The 26,607-nt window shown below is 44.3% G+C and overlaps 1 protein-coding gene across 6 annotated transcripts in view; it reads right to left on the bottom strand.

Moving 5' to 3' along the window:
* Positions 1 to 3,781: 3,781 nt before the first annotated feature.
* EFCAB11 (EF-hand calcium binding domain 11) overlaps positions 3,782 to 26,607 on the bottom strand; it is a 97,851-nt gene continuing 75,025 nt past the window's right edge. For 4 of the 6 annotated variants that reach the window (XM_042814186.1, XM_042814180.1, XM_042814184.1 and 1 more), the window contains 3 exons: positions 24,956 to 25,064; positions 18,917 to 19,065; positions 12,980 to 13,448 (listed from right to left, as the gene is read on the bottom strand). The gene's annotated coding sequence lies outside the window, so the exon portion shown is untranslated. Of the gene's footprint in view, positions 4,663 to 12,979; positions 13,449 to 18,916; positions 19,066 to 24,955; positions 25,065 to 26,607 lie in introns of those variants that run through there. The other 2 variants (XM_042814177.1, XM_042814179.1) reach the window with 2 other exon arrangements.

Genomic DNA, 26,607 nt, shown 5'->3' on the forward strand with positions numbered 1-26,607 from the left:
TTAAAAAAGTGTGCATGCAGGAACTTAATGAGGTTTAACAGGGTCAAGTGCAAGGTGTTGCACTTGGGTCAGGGCAATCTCAGATATGAGCACAGATCAGGAGAAGAACTCCTTCAGAGCAGCCCTGCTGAGAAGGACTTGTGACTCCTGGCAGATGAAAATCTGGACATGAGCGAGCAGTGTGAGATTGCTGCCCAAAAGGCCAACAGAATCCTTAGCTGCATCAACAGAGGGGTGGCTGCAAGGACAGAGAGCCTCTGCCCTCTGCTCTGCCCTCATGAGGCCGTATGTGGAGTTCTCTGTTCGAGCCTGAGACCCCCCAGCACAAGAATGACATGAAGCTGTTGGAGCGGGTCCAGAGGAGGGCAGGAAGATGATCATATGGTTGCAATACCTCACCTGCAAAGACCAGCTGGATTTAGTCAGCCTGGAGAAGAGAAGGAGGTCTCTGGGGAGACCTCACAGTGGCTTTCCACTATTATAAACAGGAGAGAGAGTGACCTGGGCAATAGCTTTAAAGTAAAAGAGGTGAAATTTACATTAGATATTGGGTGGAAATTCTTTACACAGAGGGCGGTGAGGTGCTGGCACAGGCTGACCTGAGAAGCTGTGGATGCCCCATCCCTGGAGGTGTTCAAAGGCAGGTTGGATGGAGCCCTGGGCAGCCTGGTCTGCCAGGGGATAGCCAGCCCACGGCAGGGGTGGGAACTGGGTGGGCTTTCAGTTTCCTCCCAATGCAACAGCCTGACCCAACCAAAGCTGCTTTATGGCTCCACTCATAAGGAGGCACAGCAGGACTCAGCCCAGGCCCCAGCTGTGAGCACAAAGGGTGGGGGCAGCTGGAACTGCTGGCGCTGCCACACACCCACAGGGAATGGCCAGGCCCGTGCAGGGCATTCAGTCATTCACTGCAGGTTTACCTCGATTCGTCCAAGCCTATCTTGTGACACTGGAGGTGTATGATTGCTGGGGGGCTCACAGAAAAGCCCCCCATTACTCTTGGTTTAGTTTTGGCGCACACCATGATAATGACCATTAGGGTGGGCAGCCCTGCCCCCTGCTGCCCACTCCTCATGGGATGGATGCACTCAGTTTGTCCCAAGCAAACACAAAGCCCCAGGGTTCCCGAGGCAGCAGCCTCAGGAACCAGGCTCATAGCCCTGTCTGTCCAAGCCCCACTCCCAGCCCAGCTCGCATCTGCTGGGGACACTGAGCAGAACTGCCTGGGTTGGCCACAATGCACACAGTCCAGGGACAGTTGAGTACTTCAGCACAGGTATTGGCACAGCTGAAGCTGGGGCACTGGGCACCATGTCAGTAACAGACAGCTCTAAATTGTTTTTAAATAAAAATATGTCTGTCTGTAATCTCTCCATATGTGGCAATCATAGAACCATTAAGATTAGAACAGACCACTAAGATCCTCTAGTATACCCATCAACCCATCACCACCATGCCACTAAACCACGTCCCTCAGTGCCACATCTACATATTTGTATGTATCTACCCTACTAGAGATGGTGATTCCACTACCTCCCTAGGCAGCCTATTCCAATACCTCACCACTCTTTCTGAGAAGAAATTTTTCCTCATATCCAACCTGAACCTCTCCTGGTGTAACTTGAGGCCATTCCCTCTCATCCTATTGCCATTACCTGGGAGAAGTGGCCGACTCACTTCACCACAAACTCCTTTCAGGGAGTCGTAGAAAGCAACAGTAGTGATTCCCCTGAGCCTGCTCTTCTCTGGACTGAACAATGCCAGTTCCCTCAGCCACTCCCCATTAAGACTTATGCTCCATACCCTTCACAGTTTTGTTGCCCTTTCTCTGGACATACAGATGTCTGTCTTGTAGTGAGGGGCCCAAAACTGAATGCAGTACATGAGGTGAAGCCTCACCAGTGCTGAGACAGAGGTGTACGAATCTCACAGATGCAGTGGCAGCCTCCAAGCATGGCCCAGTGTTGGCCCTGCTTAGGTACTCCCCAAGCCACACAATTTCTGCAGACATTGCAGGTGCTGTCACCCCTCTCAGGTCTGCCCTGCATCAACACTACAAAGGCAGCACTTTTCTGTATGTATCCATGAGCCAGGTAACTCCTGGTGGAAACAGTACCAGTGCCTCTCTGTCCTTAGTTCAGGCCACCTGAATGCTCTGTGCTGCAGTCATACCAACTGCAGCAGCCCGAGACCTCAGCCTGAGTTCCTGCAGAGTGCAGACACACGTATGAGTGTTTCCCTGCCTCCGATTGCTCCCAGTGAGGCAAGCTTCATTATTCTTTCATTCCTTCCTCCTTCCTCCCACTCATGTATTTGAGGCTTTCTTACGTGCTTTGTAACTTTGCTTCCCACCTCCTCTTCATTTAGAGCCTTCCTAAAGAAAGGAGTGTTTTAGGAGACCCACATTTGCAAGGGAAAAATATTAATAGTGGAAACTTTCTCAGCGCTGTATTTTTCCTCTGTCTCCAAGTGCATCTTGTCTCCTCACATCAGCCTCAGTGATTCTTGCTCTCCCATAGAGAGCGCCGCTTTGTTATCTGTATCTGCCAGCTGAAATTAATGAAGATAAAATTCTTACCTCTTTCCAAATGGGGGAGAATTTATGATTTATGCTGCAGAACATTCTCCCATGTCCAAGTTGGCCCGTTTTGCCTGATTCCATTTCACATTTTGTATTAAGCCTTGCTCTCCTAGGGAGCTGCCAGCCTAGCAGCCCCTGTGCTATACTAGCTCATGGCCCTGTGGTGCGAGGCCTCCTCTCCAACTGGAGGACAAATATGTCTGCACCTTCACTATAGGGGTTACTCCAGTTCCACAAGGAGAATGGCTGCGCCTACACGACGGCTGTGGCACTGTAAGACCTTGTGGTAGCACCATCTCACATTTACCAAGGAGCAAAGTCAGAAGCTGCTGCAGATGGGCACTGTGATGGCATTACCCACTCCCTTTTTCACCTCCAAAGTTATTTGCCAGGACTGTGCTGGCTGGGAAGCCCACAGGGTTAATATCTGCTTTGTGGGAGCCAGTTGACAAGGAATGTAACTCTGGTAGCAAATTGGTCACTATACAGTGCTTGTTCATCCCTTCCAAAATGGCACTTTACAACTTTACTGATGTCCCTTTCAGTTTCTTGTGTTTAGTCTCTTCACTGGAACACACAGATAAAACTAGGAGAACTTTGAGCAACATCATGTGCTTTCAAGGGAGATACCAGCAATTTTTACTCCATTTCCCCATTTGCCATTAGTATCTGACTGCAAAAACAGACAATTAAAAATATCTCAGTCTACACTTTCAGACATGTAATGACCTTTTGCAGTTTCTCAGTGTTTTGTATGCTTGATTTGAGTTCTGTTGAAGATTTCCATAAGACAAACATTCAAGTACGTTTCAGGCCATGTTCCTATTGCCTCCAGGCATACAGAGCCCAGTCCTTCTGCCAGTGCTGTGTCCTGGGCACTGCACCATGTGGGACCAAGCCCAGCCAACACAGTGAAGTACAAGGGGATGAGGGTATTGCCATTCTCTTTGATGCCATGAATAAAAGCCCCTCACATTCCCCTTGGACAGTGAGGCAGGCCCTTATGTAACAGAAGGGTACTTAATTATGCACATCTATGTGCTCTGGAACAACTTTAATAACAGTGTAAGAGCCACTTGAGCAATAGACATGTTTTTATGAACCAGAAGGATAAAACTCAAGTTCTCTGGTGGACAATGAAAGTAGATTTCTTCCTTATTTTATTTTTGTTAATATCACTCTTAAACTTTGAATTATCTGGCAAGCATTAGGGCTCATTAACTTTGTTTCGGCTTGTACTTTGTGTTAATGGGATGGTATTTTGTAACAAATATGAATCACTTGAAGGCTAAGGCTTAAATGTTTAATAAAAGTCATTAGTAGAATTACGTGCTGGGACTTTTAAGAAAGATGATGGTATTGTTATGGTTACTGTTGGACCTCAGCTGTCAGTGGTCTTTCTTCCCCTCTGCCTTTGCCAGCCCTCAAGTTCTCACCTTCCTGCAGGCAGGCTGAGGTGGTTTTGCCAAACTTCAGCCAGCCTACCCAGCGCAATCACCATGCTCCCACATGGGCATGGGAACAGAGGCATTCAGCTCTCTTGTGCAACCTAAATGATGTTTATAAAATAGAAAAGCCATTTAACCACTGAAATAAGGCACAGCAGTTAAAAAAATATTCCACATCCACTTTATCTTGTAGTCTTGCCAACACGTACTGAATTAGATAACTGCAGATCTGAGCACTTTCAGTTTCTTTGGAGTTCTTGCTCTCCAAAACCTCCATTTAAATGGTTCACTGTGAATTCCCCAGGATCTTCCATGCCTTCCTTCACAGGCACCCATGTCTTCCAAGGGAAACCTCTCCTCTGAGCCCAGCAGAAGCCCAGCCAAAATATCACAGCAAAGGGCGTTTGCTTCAGCTCCCCAGTGTTTCCTCCAAACCACATGCCTGGATTCATCTGTTCTCCCCTGGGTACACTTCCTGACAAGCCAGCGATTGAAGTAGCTCAATGTATGCACACAGTAAACATGTCAGCACATCACATTCATAAATTATTACAGGCAATGCCAAATCTGCCACAAAGATTTTTCGACTTGAAGCCAGAGAAGAGGATCTTCAGTGGCAGAAATGCTGGAAGACTGAAAGAAAAAAATAAGGAGAAGGGCTTCTGTTAACTTCGTGGAACTGGGATCCAAGGCAGTACGTGCTTTACTGCCAGAGGGAAGAAAACTGACCACTACTCAGCAGTGACCAAGGCAGATTTTAGAATAATGTAAAACTGCAAGAAAACATTCATAAAGCTGCTCTGGTACTGCCAAGCTTTGTCCTGCGTACCTGTCTGAGGGGACGGCTGGGGAGCAGGCTGCTCTGTGATGTATGTAAAACCAATTCTCTCATTCCTGTTCTTTGATTCAACATCCTGAACCGTGCTCAGTAGTTACAGGCACTATTTTGGTTACAGCCAGTAGGATGCAGTCTTCCTGGCCATTCTAGGTCTAGCCTAAAGCCAAACAATGCCTGCTCCCCTCTACACTCATGCTGGTGTCCATTTCCCACTCTATTCTCCCACTCTCCCTGTTCCACATCCCCTGTCCTCTAGGTTTTCAGGTACAGCATCTGTGTCTCCAGGTCTGGTGCAGATAAATCACCTCACATCAACACTAACAGTGACCGAGTCACCCACATTCAGGGTCTCCCACACAGCTCTTCCACCTTGAAGATGGCTCTCAGGCTTTGTATCTTTACAACGCTTCTCCAAAAAGGAAACCTCAAAGTTCTTATCCCAAATACTTGACACAAGCAACGGGCCTGTGGTGCTGAGCAGTGGGTGACCAGAGGCCTGCTGGTTACTCTGCCAGGGACAGGGACCAGGAAGCCTAGCACAGATTTTCTACTCACCCTGTCCTCACATCCCACAGCCCACGCTCTGCTTGGTCAACCTCACCTGGGCTGACGTTAGTAACACAGGCTATCTGGATCACCTCTACTTATTTGTATTTTTGGATTCATATAGCATGAGCTTCACCAAGAGAATCTTTTCTTCTGGAAGCTGAGATCTTTCTGTTTCCAATAACCACAGCCACGTTATTATTCTACAATTACTTCATTATCTCCGAGAAAAACAAAAATTCCAGATTTTATTGAGATGAATCAAAGAAGGTGATCGAGATATCCCGTAAAACAGCTTTATGCACATCTTGTTAAATAGTGCAAGTTCATAATAACGCAATTAATTAGGAAACTGAACTTTTCTGCCAGTTTTTTTGCTTTTCTTTGCTTAAATATTTATGCTGTGAGAGTCGCCCATCTGGTTTAGATTGTAGGATGAAAATCACAAGACTTACCCACCATCCCCTGACTTGTAATTCTGGGAAAGACTGGAAGTAGTTTGGCAACACAATGTGTTTTCCTGCCTCCTGAAGAAATAAATCTCCAGCTCCAGAGCAGACTCAGCCAACAACTGGGTAATTTCAAGACCTAGACCCATGCTATTTAGGGAGCCAAATCCAGGTTCAGATCTCTGGTAACACAGTGGGTGAGTTCACATTCAGGCTCAGGCTGCCATAAATTTAGTCATAATAAGCTTTGCTATCTGTACTCAGGCTGAAGTCTGGCTGTGTTTGGACATCTGAGTCTGGCTGCCCAGGCATTTGACACTAGAGTCAGGGTGTTCACAGCATGGTTCCTCCATTGGGTCAGTGAATATGAAAGCAAATAATTGCCATGGCTGCAGCTTTTGGAGAATTACAGTTTTTAGTGAGGTTTTAGAGATTTATTGTTTTTAAGGCAATGGGGCAAGTGACGCATTCCACACATTCCCAGAGCCTTGGATGTGATCCACTTCCTGCATTAAGTGGCGGCACATCCAGGATAGGAGCATCACAGCGTGGATCTTCCTCTGGGTGGATCAGTTTGGAATACATCAAGGGGGGCAATTTCTTCTCTCTGTTTTTTCAGCTAATATATATCTGGATTGATGCTTTCAGGAGCATACTGCCACTCCACATCACAACTATCTGTATCCCTGTGGTGGGGGGTGAACATGTTGGGAATAACATTTGTTACCGTTTTCCCCTGCAGAGTACAACTCTCAAAAGCAAGTGGGACCATTGTTTAGACTAGGCTAGATAACACCATGGTGAAATATTTGAAATAACAGGAATTCTTTACATGTTTGTATTTTCCTCTGTGGGAAAGAGCAACACTGGAGAAGATGAAAGGTCACAGCCTATGGGCTCCAGCCAGCAGGTGCTAGGACCTTTTTGCCCATGAGATTTTGGCGCTGTAATATATTCTGTCCCTCCTGTAAATGAACCAGCAGCAAGGTTACAAGACTCAGATGTGTGAGACTGAGTCAAAAGACTTCAGAAAGGTTTTGTGCATAGCAGGGCTGTGGCACTTCCAGTAGTGCATGGACAGTGGAAGGGGAGTGATGCTCCCAGCCTACTCCAGCACCCCTACAAGGAGCCAGTGGACTCCTGGGCTGCCCAGCACAGTTGCAGTGACAACTTGGCCTGATGAGTCCCTGCTTAGCGCTCCCCAACAGGGTCAGAACTCTACAGGCGCCTCTGTTTAGGAAGTGGCCATAATGCCACTTGTTTCCATTATTATTAGCTAACTGAAATACCCAGATACAGTTCCCTCCTCCCCCTCTAACCCTAGAAATAAAGCAGCACACAGCAGCCCTGGGCAGGCAGGCCTGGCAGTGGGAAGACTTTGTGCTGGCTTTGAGCAGCAGCATCAGGCATCAGTTGTTGAAAAAGTCCTCTACTGCTTTCACAGCCTTGTCTAGAAGTATGGTGACACAAAACGCTATGGCTCACTGCAGGACAAACACCAAAAATAACAGTTGCTTACAGACAGTGCAGTGAAAGTTCTTGATGTGGTGATTGAGCAAGACCAAGATTTTTCCACAGGGAGAGCAACACTTTGCTTTGAAGACAGATCCAATGGCTTTAGCCTAAAGAAAGTGGGAACAAGTGGGTGCCACTGCTGGAGGGATTTGCAGATAGCAGAGACACTGCAGCAGAAGGAAGCAATGTGCCCTGACCTCTGGCTGTCAGCACCAGGCTCTCCCACCCCCAGAGGTTGGAGCTGGGCCCTCAGCATTAGAGCAGACCCTGTCCTATCCCATCCTTGCTGAGCAGATCAGCTCCTGCCCAGACTCCACCATGATATAGCCTCAGACCCTGCACTGGCAGCAAAGCATTCCTGTGTCACCTGGTTTTTGCATCTGTTCCCAGACCCCACAAGAAGCAGCCACAGCAATGAGATAGGTGGCACAGCCTTGGGAGCAGAAAACAGCTGGGAACAAGGTGCAACAGTAGTCCCACCTCCTGCCTGGGTACCGAAACAGAGAGGACATGGGGCCATCATAGAATGGCCTGTGTTGAAAAGGACCACAATGATCATCTAGTTTCAACCCCCTATGTGCAGGGTCACCAACCACCAGACCAGGCTGCCCAGAGCCACATCCAGCCTGGCCTTGAATGCCTCCAAGGATGGAGCATCCACAACCTCCTTGAGCAACCTGTTCCAGTGTTACCACCCTCTGAGTGAAAAGCTTCCTCCTAATATCTAACTTAAACCTCCCCTGTCTCAGTTTAAGACCATGCCCCCTTATCCTATCACTATCCACCCTCATAAACAGCCACTCCCCTCCTGTTTATATGCTCCCTTCAAGTACTGGAAGGCCACAATAACCACAATCACCCCAGAGCCTTCCCTACTCAAAGCTAAACAATCCCAGTTCCCTCAAACTTTCCTCAAAGGAGAGGTGCTCCAGCTCACTGATCACCTTAGTGGCCCTCCTCTGGATCCACTCGAAGAGCTCCACATCCTTCCTTTACTGGGCGCCCCAGGCCAGGATGCCGTACTCCAGATAGGGCCTCAGAAGAGCCAAGTAGAGGGGGACAATCATCCCCTCTCCCTACTAGCTACCCCTTTTTTAAAGCAGCCCAGAACACAGTTGGCCTTCCAGGCTGCAAGTGCACACTGCTGGCTCACATGTCCAGCTTCTCATCCACCAGGACCCTCAAGTCCTTTTCCACAGGGCTGCTCTCAAAATGTTCCCCCAGTTTGTGTAAATATCTGGATTGCTCCAACCCAAGTGCAGCACCTTGCACTTGCCCTTATTGAACCTCATTAAGTTTTCATGGTCCCACTCCTCCAGCTTGCCCCTCTAGATGGCTTCCCTTCCCTCTAATGTATCAATTCTTGGTGTCATCCGCAAACTTTCTGAGGGTGCACTCTATGCCATTGTCTGTGTCACTGATAATGATGTGGAAGAGCACTGGTCCCAAGATCGACCCCTGAAGGACACAGCTTGTGACCAGCCTCCACCCTAACACAGAACCATTAATGCCACCAAAGGCATCTCCTGAGCAATACCCCCTGCCACTTCCTGGAGACACTAAAGACAACACAGAAGAAAAAACACAATCTCCCAGGAGGTTAAATCAGCATCCATTACTAAAAAAAGATAAAGGGAGACAACTTTTCTCAGGAAGCAGCAAGAGCAAGGCTCTCAGATGGAGCAAGCAATCAGAAAGGCTTTCTTGCCTTTGGTTCTTCAAATCAGGAATGAACCAGATGTATATGAAATATTAAAAAAAACCTTGCATTACTTAACATGCTGCGTTATTGAATGATGAAAAACAAGCATTGTACCAATTACACAGTTTCATGAGAAAGGAGGCTGTCTCTCCTCACACCATTCCCTGCAGAAGAGATCACTGCTCAGTTCTGTTCACTCCCTGAACTGGCACCTGCTCCCCACACAGCAGCGTTGGCAGCTTCTCTGCCTTTACTCCCTCTGAACCAAACTCCTGGAAGCTAAAGACAGGGCCTTGCTTGCTGCCACATCTCACAGCGCGTGGCTGGAGCCACTTGAGATGTCACACAAAGATGCAGCTGCATTGCTTCAAAATGAAATCATAACAAAAATTAATGTATTACTTCTCTGAAGAACCTTAAAATGATACATTGTGTAAACAGTGAATCTGGTCTTGCTTCTGCCCATATTTTGACCTGAGAGACTTTAAAAAAAAAAAAAAAAAAGTGGTTTGGAAGTAGTCAGGCTGGTTCCACCTTCCCCCCTCCCTCCCAAAACTGCATGCTAGTGCTGTTTGCTTCAGCAGCAAGGCAAGGCCACTCTTCTCCAGCCATACTGAGCACAGAGCACTCCCCACGCGCTGCCCTCCTCACAGGGAATGGGGCCAAAGCCAGGTGGGATCCACGCATGCTGCAGATACGCAGATATTTAAGAAGCAGCAACCTTGAACTTCACAACTTCCAACCAGAGACTGAATACTTTTGAAGCAAAATAAAATACTTGGAATTTCCAGTACTGCCCACTCCAATAACACCCTGTATCTAAGCATCTGTGTTTTTTTCTGGAGTACAAGGTGGCTACATATTTGCAAATGAATGGGTGAGAAACTCTACATTCATGAAGATATGAGTGATCACAGGACTGTGATGGCATCGCTGAGACCAGTATCTGCTGTCAATCATCTGCCAGCAATAATAAATGATGGGTCTAATTCAACAACATTCACATCTAGCTTTTATCTATATAAGAGTCTCAAAGTAATCTTCCATTGCTCTGCAATGAAACCGGCTATATTTTTTGATGAACTGTGCTTTAAAAATGTGTCTGTACTTGTTATCACCATGCCTCGGTTATGAAAGCCTAATGCCAAAAAAATGAACTTGCTTACTACATTATCAGGACATGCTTGGGTTTTTTCTGCTCTCGCCATCTGCTTGCTTTCATATGCTTTCCATTACTGAGACAGCATATTACACTGCTAGCAGAATTAGTAAGAATAATTTAGCTCCCAAAACAAACATGATAGTAAATACAGTGGGCAACACTGCTCTCTCCTTAGGCTGTGCAATGCACTGAAGGCTGTTCTGTGCCCCTTGAATGGATCGAATTTCCTTCACCTCAAAGGTCCAGCTATAATTCCTAACATCTAATTTAAAGGAATAAGGTTTTTTTTCCTCCATTACAGTGATATGCTACACTGTCGAGCTACTTACTGAAGTAGGCACAAACTATGGCTTATCTGCTGTACCATGCATGGAATGGTCTCCTTAGGCTGGTGTGCCCACTGGGCAAGGACAGGCATCAGCAGCAGCCTTCTGAGGGGCCATGGCTGCGCTCTGCAGGCAGAGGGAGAGAGGCAGCCCAGAGACTGGAGCCACAGCCACCTCTCCCTATTACAAAGAGGGCTTGGACCCAACAGGCTCTGCTGCCTGGCTTCCACATCCAGCCTCCTTAGTGGTGAGCTCGGGGCTTTGGGGTCATACTTTAAGGCAGGGAAGAGCTGATGTCAGGAAAAAAAAAATGCTGGGGCTAATAGTCTCCATTGGGGTTTTATTCTTACGACAGATTTTTATATGAGAGTATTTTGAGATGAGACCTTTTGAGAGTATAGCCCAATAAAATACTGGCTTTTGATTACAAAATATAAAACAGTGCTACACAAAAAATACAAGCATGTTCGTAACCAGCAGTGACCTGGCCATTCCTGTTTTTCTTAGAAATGAAGAAAGATTTTTCAGCTGTGTATTCTTCTCTCGTTCTGCTGGGAAGTCACGCACTTACCTCCTCTGAAAGCTCTTCAGCATCAAGATGATGCTACACCCCTTTGTCTCAATCATTTCCACTAGCATCTCTACAAGGAGATGATTAGTTTGAATAAGAAGAAAGCAGCAAAGTGAAGAGGTTAACTCTCACATGGGAAGAGCAAAACTGGGGAAGGGCTTGGAGGTGAATCTGAACATCTCCTCTTTATTGCATAATTACAGAGAATACAGAAGCACCACTTGTCACCACCTTACACACACTCCTTTCTGCCACATTGACTAAAGCTTGTTTTCAGGTTATGCCATAAAAGAAAATGAATGGAAGCAGGTTTATCTCTGAAATGAATTGAGCACACGGCTACTGATTCTCTTCTACCATACAGCACTATTCTGGATTGTCTGAATTAAATCACTGCATAACAAAATAAACTGTAGTATATAAACATTAATTAATATTCATAGTAAGTGAACTTCCTCCCAGATTTACTTCTGTTGAATAGCTCTTGGCTCCAGTCCTTGAAAGCCAGCACTGAAAGAGCAGAGCTAAAGCTGTTATAAATTATCATTTGCAATGGCAGTGTCATAGACTAGAAGTCTATCAATGTGAATCATCATAAATCAGGAAGGAACTTGCACAAAACGTGCTGCTGCAATAAACAACAGGCTTCTACAACTGAAAAGCATGATTGACATCAAGTTCTTGATTCAAGAAAACATTATAATATACAAGCTTCTTTTCCACAATATGGCCCTGTACCCTTTTGAATTGGGATGTTAGAAATGTTACTTCCTTGAGCTGGTCAACCTACTCTGCCCTCAGCTGGAAGAGCTGCAGGCAAATGGAGCTTAATAGAAAACTAAAGACATTGATATATTGTTATTGTTTGTAGCAGTCTCACCTTGATTTCCTAACGCAAGGAAAACAATTCATCTTGTATTTATATGGCTAATAGCTCTAGGAAACTTGGCTATCTAACGTAGCATCTACTTTACTTGCAGAAGCTGTAATAGACTCTTCTCTGTGGCATGGTAAATCATACAGATTGCATAAATAGGTAGACCTGAAAATGAGCACTGCTGAGGATCTACCCGGCAAGAGACTCCCATTGGAAATCAAATGACCATTTCAACTGCCAACACAATATAAATCTTTTGTTATTGGGCTGCTTTGTTGTGGTTAGTTGCAAATGAATTTGATTATTACAAAAGGGAAGATAATAACCAGGAAACATTTGAGCTTTGCAAGTTGCAAATACTTCTCCATTGACTTTAAATGTGTCTAAACGTATACAAATCAAACCAAGTTAGTGGCATCAGTGCCTTCATTATTCAACATAATTCATCTCATCCTATGAACAACAAATTAGTTCTTCACATATTTGTCATGATTAGGCTAGGTTTATGAGTGATTCATAGCAGATGGATAGTGGAATACACAATAAAGGATGGGGAAAACCCAAGGAGGTTGCTGTCTCTGCCACATCTCAGACAGGGAAGGTGGTGAACATGTGGTGAACATGCTAAGAGCATTGGCTTCAACCAGAGCAAAGGCAAACACTAGCATGGCATTTGTAGAGCTCAGATATTCCTAATGAAGACCCTGAAATACCTGCTCCTCAGACAAGACAAACAGGTTTAGAGGGGAAGATTTTATGCTATATTTTTTTTTTTTTTGGCACATTTGGAAAGCAATCCTTTAAAATTTTTTTAAAAAGAATTATTATGGTTGGAATCCCACAGTAAAATTCAGCATGAGAAACCCCACGTAATTATTGTGAAAGTACACACCTCTATTCCCTGCCAGCCTAAGGCAGGAAATAAGGTTAAGAAAAGCTGGAGAAATGGCTACTCAGCCTCCACTATGGCAGAATAAAAAAAACTTGAAAGGCGTAACAAAAACACTGTCCTAAAAGCTACTCTATTTACCTGTGCTCTGCAAATCCTTGAAAGGTACATGCTGTTCAGGAAAGATGGAAATAAAGATTATCTCGGCAGATGGATGTTGTAACACCACAGTGTGATAGGTTATAAAGCAAAGACAAGGCAGCACAGGCCGAAGGCGAATCTCTTCAAGCCAGAATGATTCCAAGGAATGACAGTAAAAGTTGGTTCTATTGAACCTTTGAGCAACTGGAGAACAGCATCAGGAAGGGCGTCAGTTCCATGATGCATTTACAGCAGTACCATATCCAATGCCTACACTGCAGAGTAAGTGCAGCCAGCAGTACTGTGGTCCAGGTGCTCAGTGAGAGCGTCAGATCTCTTTACCAAGGAGTCAATTCGATGGTTGGACTAGATGATCTTGAAGGTAGTTTCCAACCTTGCGATTCTATGATTACAGAGAGCTGCATTTAAGACCTGGTTTCGGTGAGCAGAGAATACATCATGCAAGAGCTAATCATAGACAAGAATTCTGCAGCAAACAAGCATGGGCTGGCTCACTTAAAATTAAATCAAAGAATCAACAAAAATAGATCTGCTACTATTTATTGAACTACCAGGAAACAACTAGTGAAAATAAGTTGACCAAATAACTCAAGGACTTCAATTTAAAAAGGACTTGACATTCAGATCAAAGAAACCTTCTCCTAAGTTAGAAGGGCAAAAAAACAACACTTCTAGAGAAATACTTCAGATCTAACAGGATGAATAATCACTTCAAAATGGCTATTACTCACAGAGAGATCAGACATACCAGGTTGCCAGTGCAGTCCTGAAATATGTTGACCTATTTATCTCCTAGCAAATATCTAAGGCACTGCCAAGCTCTGGTTTCCTCTGTCACACTCCAAGTAGTGGAAATGACCCCACTCACAGTGCCACAACCACCAAAGGATGGGGCCAATGCATGTGGGACATGTTTCTTGCCACAAAACCTCATACCTCAAAACAAAGCCAAACTGGTCACTAAGTCCAAGCAATCTGAGCACATACATGCCATGGAAAGGGAGAAGCATAAGATAGGAAAACTGACTTGGAGCTCAGAGAGCATAGAAACACAGTGGAAAATGCTGAAAGTGAAGCACTGCAAAGGAAATTAAAGTAACAAATGGCTCCTAATTTATATAAATAAAAGTAGACTGAGGCACAAACACGGAACTGATGGGAATGATGTAAAGATCAGAGAGAATCAAACATAAATGGATACTTTACTTCTGTTTTCTGTAATAAGATGATACTGAATTTAATGGAGGATAGACTATATTTAAAGGATGGATAATGGAAGAGAAATTGGAAGTGCTAGCTGTTTAGATGGGGATGAATGGACCAGCAGGGGATGAACGCCCTCTCAGTTCTGAGCAACTAGGACACTGAATACCACCATAAAGGGGCACAGGCTTCCTGGGAAACAACACAGGTAACAACTACACTGGGAAAATGAAAAGTTATCCAGGCAGCTGTACATCCTTTTGCCAGGATAATTTTAAAATATATGTGGGGGGAAAACTTCTTGTAAGCTCAGACATTTTTTATCTGCTATTTATCCCCAAAGGGAAAACAACAACAAAAAAGAAAATTACAGTTATTTGGACTTTAGCACAGTGTTCACAATAGCATCATGTCGTAATTTACTATTTAAATCAGCCTGTGCAATTCACAGCACAACTATGCAGTAGGCAGTGATCAGGCCAGAGCAACAGGACAGCAGGCTTTGATGGAAAAGAAAGGATCACACCAACAGAGCTTTCCACACAAGGAGGGACAAAAAGTACCATTCAAGGACTGCTCTTGTACAACATTTTCATTAGAAGTATATGCAAAACAAAAGTTAAATTTAAAATACAAATTGATATTAAGAAAGTTTTTTGATGTCACAAATTTAGGAAGTATCACCAGGCAGCAAAGAGTAGGAATATCAGGCAGGATGACTTCAAAAAACTGAAATAAGCTGTATTTATATGAAAAAGCAAAGGCTGGTAACAGAACAGTTGTAGTAAGAAGTTGAAAACTAAAGGAAATTAAATCACAGGGTACCCAAAGGCAGGGTGATTCCTTCCAGAATACGAAGATATGTACTCAGTGAGCTCAGAAATGTTATTTCTCATCACTGAAAAAGCAGTTCTACCATTTCAGCTACTGAAGGGCACCTCCTGCAGATCTCCAGACTGTTCTGGTAGCAAGTAGCACATGAAGATAAGCTCTTACTGTGAACATTTCACGTGTGTGCTGTTCCCAGCTCCAATAAGGTACTGGTATCTGAACAAAGCATTTCATCTCTCTGGACTAAGTGTTACGCCCTCAGCTACTCCAAATTGACGAAGCTCTGCTGAAGCAAGCAGAGCAAAGCTGTAGCAAAGCTACAGTAGGTTGCTAGAGATCTAGCCATATCTAAAGGAGAGAAAAATACACACACACACACAAAAAAAAAAATCACAGTACTAAGCATGGCTTTGTGCTGCAGCCAGTACTGCTGCCCTGAAGGCTCTGGTTCACAGAGGGGTCCTGGCACAGGGAAGGGGGTTGCACTTGCCAAAGGAAATACTCTTTGCAGTATTAGCTTCCTTCCTGCTTTGCAGTGCTCCAAAGATCAACCCTCTGAATTCCCACACCTGCCCCAAGAAACAGCTGAGCTCGAGGCATAGGTGAGTCCCTCTGGCATTGCAAAGCATATCTGAACATGGGGAAGCTGAAGGCCAGTTATGCAGGTGGAACAATCCCCGCTTGTTTCCTGCTACTTCAGCAGGACCTGAAGTGGTTACATTTTAAAGAGAGTCTATAAATCTAGCTGTACACACATACACATGTATTCATTTAATTTCACTCTTATGAGCAGCTATATAAAAGCCCACAAGAACTATTTGCCAGACTTCCCCCTCCTTCTTCGCTAGATTATAACAGCTGGTATACGGATTTACATTTTGAGCCTAATGCAGTAATTGCAACTCTAATAGTGTATTATCCTTTTCCTCCTGAAGGGACCTGGCTAAGAGTGTCACCCTTAAATTAACTGTAGTGATACACAGAGATGGATGCTTTATCTAATGGTCACATCATTTCTGGTCTTTAAAAAAAAGTTCTGCATAAAAAGGACAGTGCAACTCCAATGAAGTGATAGTAAAGTGCCTTTGTTCACTTCAATGATTGCAATTTATGACATCTTACCACCACACCCTTAACATAAAATTCCTGGCTATCAGGAAAAGGGGCTCACCTCCTTGCCTAGGGGAGCAACTCTAGGCAACCCCAGAGCACACCTTGGGGGGATGGAGCTTTGAGGAGGAAGCCAGTTTCTAGAGCTAGGAAGTGCTGAAACAGCTTGAGGTCTGAACTGATAAAGCAGACCAGCATTTTTCTCTCTACAGCTTTTTTTTTTTAGTAAGAACTTTTACGGTTACCTACCAACATTTTTTGTCCCTTGTCTTGCCTGTATAAACCATCCATACACCTTTCTTATCCAGTCTTGTCTGGTTAAAGAATGGACAGTGTGCACTCTGGCAGCAATAATGTCCTCCTAAGTGGGAAGAGAGGTGTATTTGGGGTGTACCAGGCTCCTCCCTCCGTCCTCAGCTGGATTAGTGAGGGCTATCTCTCAAGCTGCAAGGTTCTGGCTGAGGACATCAACTATGCAGGCATTTGTGACATTAAGATTAATTTGTCTGACATAAATAGAGACACCTGTGCCACAGCACCAAAAGAAACGAGAGCAAGGATTAAAAGAATATCCCCTGTTGATTACCAAGGATGCAGATCACAGGTAAGTGCTGAGGAGTGCAGAGTGTTTTCACACAAAGACTGGTTGGTACTCTCCATCAAGTCCCCCACCAGGGATAACTTTCCCACAGATGTCCAGTTCTTTCAAAAGAGGAAGGTGGGAGAAAAAATATACCAAACTCTTTTGCCATCATTCTCCTCTTGTCCTACAGAGGGAAAGTGGATAACCATTTCAAAATGGGAAAACAAAGACAAAGGGGAGCAATCTTGCTTTACATCTCTGTAGCAAGGACTGAGCAAGGTTTGAGGCCGGAGCATTACACCATGGCAATATCCATAGAGATTATACAAGGACTTACCAAAGGCAGCTTGTCACTGCCTAACAAGAGACATATTAAGGGCTCCATAGGTCAGTGTCTTCTGTCCCTAGCGGGTATGGCACACACAGGAAATCTTTGTGCACACATACATTAAGTTAAGACCTTGAGCAGCTGGGACTGGCCAAACACTTAAAACAAAATCACCTTCCATTCCACACTGTTTTACACTACTAAAAATACATTCATTTCATAACATAGAGCAACAAGTGTAAACAGAGGTGTTTATCAGAGTTTCTTTGGACAGCACTGGGAAAATGGAATAAAAACTTCACGCTTTGAGATTACTCCCTCATCAAGATCCCCTCTATTTTTCCCAGAATACTGAGTTTCCTGGACATCATTCATCACTTATGTTTTAATTAAGCAGTCTGTGTGCCCTGGTTTCAGCAAGGATTGAGTTAATTAGCTACTGGGAAGAAAATTAACTCTACTGCAGCCCAAGCCAGGACACTTCACTCTCTCTTTCTGCAATTTCCCCTTCCTTTTTCTTTGGTTCCCCCCCCACCCCCACCCCCCACACACACTTTCTCTGTCAAAACATACCTTTGCTTTCATTTGGAAATAAAGATTGGCCAGATTCAAGCCACTTACCAACAGAACTCCCTTTGGCAAGGTTCAGGATATTGGTTACAACTTCTGCATACCAGAATCTCGCTGTTCAATTCATTTTGTCTTTCTGCAAAAAGCTACTGTCTTGTCTTTCAACTGGACTAACATTATTTGCTTTCTGAAGGAACTAAAGTTAACATCTTACAATTCAGTCTCCTACTGACCTGTATGTGACCTTCAGTCTTTCAGCCAAATATCCTGAACTCCCCTTTTTCTACAGTTCATCATGATTCACTCATTACAATACATCTGCTTCACTTGGTGGAGTCCTGAGTTTTGGAATAAGCTTTGTAGTACAGCTATAGTAGCATTAATAACACCACTGCTTTTTGGCATTACTCAGTTGAGAAGACAGAAAAGATCTCTTACTAGAGATGCCCTTTACCACTACACTCAATATAATGAAAGAGGTAAGAACTGAAACTAGGATGAGAAATGTTTTCTGAATCTCTGTAGCAGGCTGCGAAGCGCTGTGCCATCCCTCTTCCCCCCCCTTAACATGGGTCCATGCCTCTCCCAGGCCCCCAGTAAGCACTGACACACCCAGAAAACAAATCTCTCACGGGGTAACACACATGAGGTAATCCTGCCTGCTTCAACACAGTGAGGCAATATCTCCAGTACATCCAGAGGTGGACACAGAGCAATCAGGGACACATCAGATGGGAGGAACAAGCAAAATCAGCCAGCCAGAAATTACAGCTGAATGAGTTGGGGCTGCTTAAACTGAAAGGAAATCTGAGTGGGGACTCAACAGCATCCTTTCAGTGAATCCAGATTGTTGTGAAGAGAAAGAAAATAAAGTAATTTCAATGTCTGTGACAGATTGGACAGGAAGTAATTGCAGAGAAATAATGGACAAGCATGTAATTGCAACAGTGACAATTTGAGAGATTTAGGTAAGATATTAGGGAAACCATAAATAGGGTAGAGATGCATTAGGTAAAACAAATAGTCCTTAGGATACAGCCTGGCTTTCAATGGTGCAGAAAAATGATGCCTCGCAGCCAGTTCAAGCTGTGTTTCAAAAACCGTATCTGCTGCAGCAGCTTCCATGCAGATCCCCAAGCTCCCAGTGCTTTGTCTCAGCCCTGATAACAAGACCAGAAAGTACTGTGCCCTGTCCACAGATAAAACAGTTCTCCATGTAACTTACCATCTAGAAACAGGCAGCATAGGTTTCATTGATGGAAGGACTCAGCAAAATACATGTCAGACCTTTGGGAGCACCATGCAGAGACCACGCAGCGATGTCCAAGCATCAACTGGTTCATATCAGCACAGGTCCTGTTACATACACTGTTCCTGAGCCACAATATAGACAAACCATTGCATTCCACTTCATTCTGATCAAGTGGTGAGAACTACAAACCACAGAGTTCAAAGGGAGCACTGCCATGAGCCTGAACAGCATGAGACACCAAAGAAAAGTGCAGCCTTACTATCCTGGGAGGTTTCTAAATGTTATCTCATTTCAGCCATGCACAGATGGTCCTTATCTATGCTAAAGAGGAACATATTTCCTTTCTATCAGAGCAGCAAGATGCTCCAAGGCTGCTGCTTGCCCCCTGCTAATAGGGCTCTGGAAGACACAGCAAGAAAGGGCTCCAGTTTCTGCAGTGCAATTGCAGCACGTGCCACTCCTACAGAGCTATTTCTGCCTTCTACTAAGGCGTGCAAAGGCTCCTGCAGGAGCGGGCAGTGGGTTTCCGGGCATTGCATTGCGCAGCCCCACCAGAGGCTCAGCAGTGCCGCAGCTCCTCAGGTGCAGCTCGGAAGCCACTGGGTAACAGGCAGTGGCTGCAGCTGGCAGCACTGCTCTACACAGCCCCACTTAATTTTGCATCCCAGGTTCTCCTGCTCTGTGGAGAGCCTCACTGAACTGTCAATCACTGGGGGACAAAAGGAGAGTGCTTTTTAGTTGTAACATGTTAATCCCTGCCCCAACTGATGCCAGCGGTAGCCACAGCACGAAGCACAATGACAACTGAAATGCTTCCCTGGCCCCAGCTTATAACAATACCTCTGTAACTCCCTGAGGCTTTGTGAGGATTAATTAGCTAATATTCACAATGCTTAGAAGATAAAAACTACTCTGTGAGTGTTAAAGGACTGTGTCATCAGGATATCAAGAGTTACTTCTGGCTCCATGAGGAGCAGTTGCTCCAGGTGATTTTTGCAGCACACAGCAGGCTAATTTTCCACCGCTTGTAGTGAATTTCAGACCTGATTGGGAATTCTTTCAGTGGAAGATGCAAGGGTCGTCTTCTTTTAACTTCCTCTCATTTACAAGGGCTGAGCCCTGGAAGGTTTAAAATTTCCAGCACTCACCTGCAGAAGTCAAGCTGCAGGGATGGCAAGGAGAACAGACAGAGCACACATAGCCCTGCTGAACTCTTTCACACAGACAACACGCAGTATGGTCCAAACACACACCTCTGCAGAGCAGCTTCTGGGAAGCAGGTTACAGCTGGAACAGCTTTAAGCTCAGTTTGTGGCTGACTGCTCAGTTTCAGCCACACCAGTAATTTGCTTTCAATTGTCCCCGATGTCTTTTACCCAGCAGCGACAAAAGACAAGAGAGACTGTCATGTTTGGGAACCAATTCAGCTATAAAGACATATATGAATTTCAGAACACGATAAGGGCATAATCACATCAGGTTTGTAGTGCACGCTGTAGCTCAGGCACCAGCAGTCCATCACACCAGGGCTGGACACAGTCCACTGCCTTCTAGAGCTCCTGCCTGGCTCAGTGCTCAGCTGGATTCGATCCCTTCCTCTCAGAAAGAAAGCATCCTTATTGAGCCCTGGGTGCTTACAGCTGATTGTAATTCCAAAATTATTGTCACTTTAGGGAAGGAAAATATATATATATATATATATATATATATATATAAAACAACAACCCACTTTTCTAAGCACTCTGCAAGAAAAAAACCAATTCCTCAACTGACAGTACAACAGAGGGCTTTCGAGTACTCCACTCAGGTCTAACATTTATGGGGCTAGATTTTTAAAAAGTTAAACAGGATCTGAAAGCAGACATCAGGTGGTGTACCTGGGAGCCTCTTAGTAGCCAGTTTCTATCACTGTCATCATAAATCAGAAAGCTGTGGTCCAGTGACTTAGGCACTTAAAACACTTTTGCTTTCCCTGGTTACTCTCAGCAAAAATTGATTATTAGCCTTAAAAGTGGCAGAAAACAAAACACATGGAATGTGATTTTAAAATACCTTGTGATCTATTTAAGTGAGCCAGCATTTTCTAAGGAAGAAGCTGGCTTATCAAGGTATTATGATTCTTCTATCTGGGCACAGTTGGAGAAACTTAAGTAAGCTTCACATCTCCCATCCTCTGGAAAGGAGGGGGGACTTAGCAATTTTAAAAAAAATAATAATAATTTGAAGTGATATAATTTAAATGCATTTTAGCCTTTTGTAGCAATTGGACAGATCAATACAATGGGAAAGGCATTACAACAAAGGTGCAGTAACCGAAGGACTGGCACAGTAGAGAGGTGCTATAATGCAAGGCAAGATGATTGCTCACCCGTATCACAGGATTAGAGGTTCACAGGGGAAAGCCTCACCAAGGATCTCCAAGAAGGGATCCTTTCCCAGTGGCTGTCAGCCTTTAAGTGAGGTCTAAGAGAGGTGCAGCCAGGCTCTGGTCACACAGCTGAATTGCCTTCACCTGTGCTGCCAGGGCTGACCAGGTCCTTTCCCCAGGTGCTCAATCAGTGGTTCAGGCTCTGACTTAACGGTTCCCACACTCCTTTAAGTAAAGGTCCACAAAAATTAGGCAAGAATTTGAGATTATGATGCAGATCACTAAATTGTGGGTCCTGGACCCAAAACAAATCTGAATTTCTGAAAGTTTCCTGTTTTGCATTGTTGTCATCCAGAATCTGCTGCTCTGAGGAAAGCCAAAAGTAACAGTCTCAACATAATGCATGGAAGTCAGAGGAGGCAGCAGAAACTCCAAAGGCTGCTGAAATCAGTACTTCCTGCACCACATGCATACACTCATGCTGGAGGACTTTGGAGACACATCTGTTCACAGATGATATAAGGTTTTTTCTGCTTTTTCTTTTTCCCCCCTCCAGCTGTTTTTCTTGCTTAGCCTAGAGGAGATTGCTCCAGCTTTTAAGGGGGCCTCTTCAGAACAGATGCTGAATTGGGACTTCAGGCAAGATATTCCACAGTCTTCTCTGGAGAGGAGACTAATGCATAAACAAAGATTTCACAGTCTTATCCAGATAGACATCTCTTGGCTTTCCCATCCTGGACAAACTAGCCATGCTGAAGCAATGCTAACTGAAAACAGGAGACTCCAGCACTTCTGTAAAAACTTCCTGCTATTAATAATTAGCAGTACAAATCTCTTCAGACACATGAAAAGCAAAAAAGGAATGGCAGAAGCTATAGAAACATTACTTAGGTAGGAACAGGACGTGTGAATTCTTGCCCATATTCCATAACTCATTCCAGTTACTGTTGTCCAAATAGGAATGTAACCATCCCTCTCTGTTCACAGGCTATGACTTATCATTTATTTTACAGAGGGACTACCACAGTGCCTCCCAGCCGCAATGGCCCAGATAAGGTAAGTCTTCGTTCTGTAACCACAACCAACTGAGTTACAGAGCTAGAAATCCCAAAGGGGCTGCTTCAGCTACAGCAGCATTCCTCCTGCACATTCTGCTTTCCCCTCCTTCTGCTACTCCCATCTTTTCAGCTCCGAAATGGTCCCTATTTTTAGTACACAATTTGGATTAAAAATTAAACAAAATGGGAAATAGCAGACTGACAATCACCATCCCAAAGCACTGTATGCTGATTTCAGATACAGCTTGTCTTGGCAGCATTCTCTTTCCACTGAGTGGAATGCAAGTTTAACAAATCTTCCCCTCACACTCTCACACTTGTCTGTTTCCCTGTTTTACCCAGTATACACTTGATTCCTTCCTCTCTCCTTTTTCTTTTTTTTTTTTTTTCTGATGGATGCTTCTCTCAGGAAATAATGGAAATTTTCATAGCATACTTGCTCTCAGGTTAATTCCTAACATGCTTGAGCTGATGAAGCTCACGTCGACTGAAGTACAAAGGAGCAGCTAGAGGAGATGGCTGGGAAGAATCAGAGAGGGACAATGACTTGATATGGATGAAAAATTTCAGTGGCATAAAGAAAAAATGAATCTGAAGCACAAAGCTTTTACCTATCCAGAACTGCTTTGAACTTAATAGAAAATAAAGTCCTCATAAGAGAGCATGAGGATAAAATCACTGTCTGTTATGCGCTCTTATTTATAAAGCACAGCAGTGTTGCCTGGTGAAGCACCCGTGAATATAAGGGGAATCATTCAAATGATGGAAATGCAGAGTAACTTGCTGGAGCAAACAGTTGTTCCAGCTGTATACATCTTCAAAATTGGGTCCTTATTCTAAGAGATTAGTAGCATTACAGGCTGTTCCAGAGACCTTTCAGTCTGTTTCCCCTGGCTATTGATTAGCCTCTTTGCATAGGCTACAATCATGACAGCTGAGATACAGCTGAGCTATGAAACCAGGATCAGGGAAGGAAAGGTTTGCCAGAACATCACTGACAGCCCTTGTTATTTCAAAAGTATCATGATACTGAGTCTCAGATGACTCCAAAGTGTTTGAACTAATATGTTCTTTCTAATCCATACATTATTTTTAAAGTGCAATCATTACATAAGTGTCACCTGGAAGATCATCACTGCTTATATTTACTATAACAGCCTTAAAATTACTCTGTTATTAGAAACCAAGTTTATCAGAATAGGATTGCAAGCAGCTCCACATAGAAAGACTACAGGTTACATCTCCCCAAGCTACAAAAGTCATCAAAATTCAGATTTGGTCTTTCTGGATCACAGGGTCCGAGCTCGCAGAAGCTCTAAGCAGCATTTCAGTAGGCTGGTCCCCACCTCACATACCTCTTCTTTCAGTAAGCAGGTAGCACATATCATGTCCTGGACCTTCAGCACAGCCTTTAGCAGCAGCCCTGTCCATGTTGCCATTCCACCCTGAAGACAAGCTTTTCTATCCAGCAGGTATCCTGACATACAGAGGTGCCCAACCAGGACACCATTCCAAAGCCATTCTCCTCAGTAAGGCCAATTTCAAGCCTCTCTTTAGCACCATTTAATACCTCCATACAGGCAGGTGTCTCTACCTCTAAAGGCATATTCGGAAGGTATGGATGAGCTGGGTCAAGCCAGCTGGGTGCTGCTGACATCTGTGTTATTCCTAGGACTTGCTGGCCAGCCTTTTCATACCAGCACAAGTTTAGCTACTTCCAAACATACTGCAACGAACCACCAAAAGTGCAGAAAGGTTGAATGCAAGTGGGTATGTGCAAAAATTATGCCTCTACAGCAAGCTGATTAGAAAGTATAAAGGCAGCCAGAGAGACCGTTTGTCTGTTTGCACTTCTGAAGATCAGTCATTTGGTCTATTAATTGCTGCCAGGTTCAGTAGTAATATATGAAGATCTCTTTTACTGCAGTTAGCAGGTGCTCACCACTGCATTAATGAAGTGACCTACTTTGTATGCTCAGTGGTTATTTTCCAGATCTGAGTATCTTGAGCGCAGACAATAAGATCAAAGTGTACCAATCTGTGCAAGCTGTGTGGGTGCAGCTCCCAGGCCATGGCTGCAGCCCAGTGCTCCTTCCACACTGAACTTTGCCAGGACTAGGTTCTTTATGGGAAGAAGTAGCAAAGAATAACATCACACAAATAACTTCTCTATTTTCAATAGATAGTTTAAACCAGGAGGAAAGTTCACGGAAGGAAAAAGAGGGTTAGAAGAGGATTCAGGAAGAGGAATGCCCAGAGCTCCTCCACGAGAGGCGAGAACTTCTACCAAGTTCTTTTTCTGTCACTGCATGAAGTGCAGTAATGATGTGAGAAGCTCACTAGTTATTCAAGCAAAAAACTGTTTACAAAAGTTGGCTCCTAAGGTCACTTCAGTGCCTAGGGAACCTCTGCTTTGTGGTACGAGTGCTTCACAGTGAGCCCTGACATCTGACCCTTGCGTTGTTGTTCAGGGATCTGGTGGACCCACCCTGAACACCACCACCCCATCTAGCCTCCTACTTCCCTGGTTTTCTTTCCACAGATAGAAATACATAAAGGAGGAGGTACAATATCACCAGCTTATACCTGGGAGTGAGGCTCACAATGTCCTCAGGGCAGATACAGCCATCATTCAGCAGACCAGCATCTGGAGCATGGGGCACAGGAGGGGCTGGCATCTTGACTCAGGATATTTCTAGAGATATGGAAACAAAAGGAAGAGCTGAATGGCAACAGTTCAATGCATGATTGTATAGGTTGGTATTAGATATGCAAAATTTGATTTATATTGTTTGGCAGAAGCATACCATGGTCACTAAAAACCTATTACTTAGAAAATCACCCAAGATGGAAGCACTTCAGAAGCACCAGCACATGGTGAGGGGAGCTGAACTGCTGGTCTTCATCCACAGGGCAGTACCTGAAGACACACGAAGGCAAGTGGTGCTGTCATCATGGAGCCTTCAGGCTTGTATTTACTTATACATAGTATTTTTGACCACATTGGAGCAGATAAAATCATGTTTTGCCAAGGAACTAGGTAAAGAGGGAAGCTACTTCACACATAGGTGATACTGGGATAGGAGTATGTTTGCTTTGGCTTCTGTCAAGGGCTGTTTCTTTTGTTCAGCCCTAAAAGAGCAGGTATGGGTTCTGCAATGTCCAGACTGTGTGACTGTGTGTCTGTGTCCAGACACCGTGTGCTTAGTATCACTTCTGTCAGACCATGCCTTGGGGAATCTGTACCTTTCTGTATGGCTTCACTCCCTGTCCCTCCACTGCCGATGACATACAACTCACAGTGCTGCTGGCCAAGGGATGAAATGCACTGAGAGCACCAAGTCTTAACCCCGAGGGAAAGTGGCACAGGAAGAAGGGAGAGAAAAGGTGCAGCACAGCAAGTCATGAGGTAGGGCTGCTACTCCACAGCATCTTCTGGTGCATGGGATGAACTTCCCTGCTATAGTGATGAGCTTCAAAAGATGCCTGACTGCATCAAGAAAAACTTCCTTATAGGAAGGGTTGTCAAGCACTGGAACAGGCTCCCCAGGGAAGTGTTGAGCCACCATCTCTGGATGTGTTTAAAAACCATTTGGATGTGGTGCTCAGGGAGATGATTTAGCAGAAGGTTGTTAGGGTTAGAGTAGTATGGTTAGGTTGTGGTTGGACTCGGTAATCTTTAAGGTCTTTTACAACCTATGCAATTCTATGATTCTATCTGAGTACCAAATCCCCATCCAGGTATCTAGGCTGAACTGCTTTGGTCTGATTTTCACAAACAGAGATTATCTAGGACTTTCATTGCATCTCAACACATATGAGCATTTTAAATAAAAGGAGAGGTTCTCTCTTTTTGTGCCTTGCAAGATGTTCACTCAGGCTTCACCTTCTGTTTTATGCTTGAAACATCATTTGAGTAATAAGAGAATATATCAGGTGTTTCTCTAATGCGCATTGAGTCGTACTCTCTCTTGTTCTTGTAAAAGCAATGCTGAAGGAACAAATCTGGCATACAATTGAGGTAGATGTTTTACAGAATCACAAATCAACAGGCAAGTTTGCAGAGCTTTTCTGTTTTAATTCTTCCCACTGAAATGTGTTTAAATACAAATAAGTATGTCCTGACAGTATATTCTAACTGAGCACTGAAATATTATTGTATGGAAACATATAAGCCAGAAATTAGCATTGACAGGAAACCAATTGAAACAAAAGAGCAGTGTTACTAAATGCCAACA

Source organism: Centrocercus urophasianus, unplaced genomic scaffold (assembly GCF_019232065.1).
Source record: "Centrocercus urophasianus isolate 14NV4802_14NV808 unplaced genomic scaffold, USGS_Curo_1.0 seq_14, whole genome shotgun sequence".
Lineage (NCBI taxonomy): Eukaryota > Metazoa > Chordata > Aves > Galliformes > Phasianidae > Centrocercus > Centrocercus urophasianus.